The following is a 1,577-nucleotide window of genomic DNA, read 5'->3' on the forward strand; positions in this document are numbered from 1 at the left end:
GTCCAACCTTCAAACTTCTTGACCTAACATTTACGGACAACGTGAAATAGAATAAATACATAGAAAATACTGCCAAGCCTGCTGCAAATAAAATACCTTCCTCTACTGGGCAAGAAACCTCATCGCACCTGCCAGTATCCTATATCTTTATGAAGCCACTATTCGTCCATACATGGAGTGTGGCTGCACAAAGTATTAGTGGACAAGGTGTAAAAGAGAGTTTCACACTGTCTATCAAGCTCCAATCCCTGTCCCATCATTGCAATGTTTTGCTTGTTTTACAATTACTTCTATGACTTGTTCTCTGATAAAGTTACTGTACTTGTATCTCCTTAACATACTTCTGACCAATCTGACTAGCAGCAAAATCACACCTCTTCAATTCAGAAATCCCTAGATACTAGAAAACGTTTTACTCTAATAGCTTCTTTCCTCGAATAGCTTGCATTTGGAATTCTCTTCCTGCTCCCTGTTTTCCTAACTGTATCAACATGCAGAAATTTAAATGTAATGTGAACAAACACCTAGCTACCAACTCCTCACTTAGGATGACCCCTTACACCTGTCCCCTAACTACATTAGCCCCTTACATCTCAGTAGTAATATGCCTTGTTTGGTGTGAAATAAAGTTAAGAGGGAGAGAGAAACAGAAAAATAGGAATAAGAAACTTTCCCTCCAAATTAAAGTGAACTGCTTTCAAAGATTTTAGTGTTGTCAATTTTGAAGCATACTTACAGGTTTTAAAGCCGCTAAAATACTGTGGCACATAAAACTAAATGAACGTTCATTTTTCCGATGGATATTTCTAATATATAAATTTATACAGCCAGGTTTTCAGTCAGATATACCGTATATTTCGGCATATAAGACGACCCTTACATTAAAAAAAAAAATCATCTTTAAAAAACAATATTTCATAAGATACCGGGTGTTGCAATCTCTTTAGGCTAAACAAACATGGTTTCGTGATTTAGCAGTTGTCTTATACAACCGATATATGATACATTTAAAATTTGCTCCAATTTGGTACCTCGTTTTATCCGACGGTCGCCTTATACGCCAAAATATAAGGTAAATACCTACTTGTATATGAGGCACTTTGTGTGTGTGTGAGAGAGAGAGAGAGAGAGAGAGAGAGAGAGAGAGAGAGAGAGAGAGAGAGAGACTGTTCCCTATGGACTCCAAAACAACTGGGCCGATTTTTTTTAAACTTCTTAAAAATTTACTTGATGAGTCTGGGAGTGTTCTTAGATAAGTTTTAAATCAGAATGCTTCCAATAAATATCGAAAATCAATAATTGAAAAAATCCGATTAAAGAAAGAAATCCGATTTTGAGCACAGTTAGCCCCTTACACACCCTAACACCACAAGCACATTCAAGCAGTTTTATTACCGCACAAGCAGAAAGGTCCAGCATATAATAATAAAAAGTAGGTTCTTTGATAAAACAGGAGCGCATTTAAAAACACGTTTCTATTTAGAGCACAATTAAACCATGACACTCGACTTTTGTATTTTAAACTTGAATTCAAGTAATTATATAAACATAATTTTATAAAATCAACAGTAGGTTCT

The sequence above is a fragment of the Euprymna scolopes genome, chromosome 9 (assembly GCF_053919585.1).
Source record: "Euprymna scolopes isolate OS-2025 chromosome 9, ASM5391958v1, whole genome shotgun sequence".
In the NCBI taxonomy this organism is placed as follows: domain Eukaryota; kingdom Metazoa; phylum Mollusca; class Cephalopoda; order Sepiida; family Sepiolidae; genus Euprymna; species Euprymna scolopes.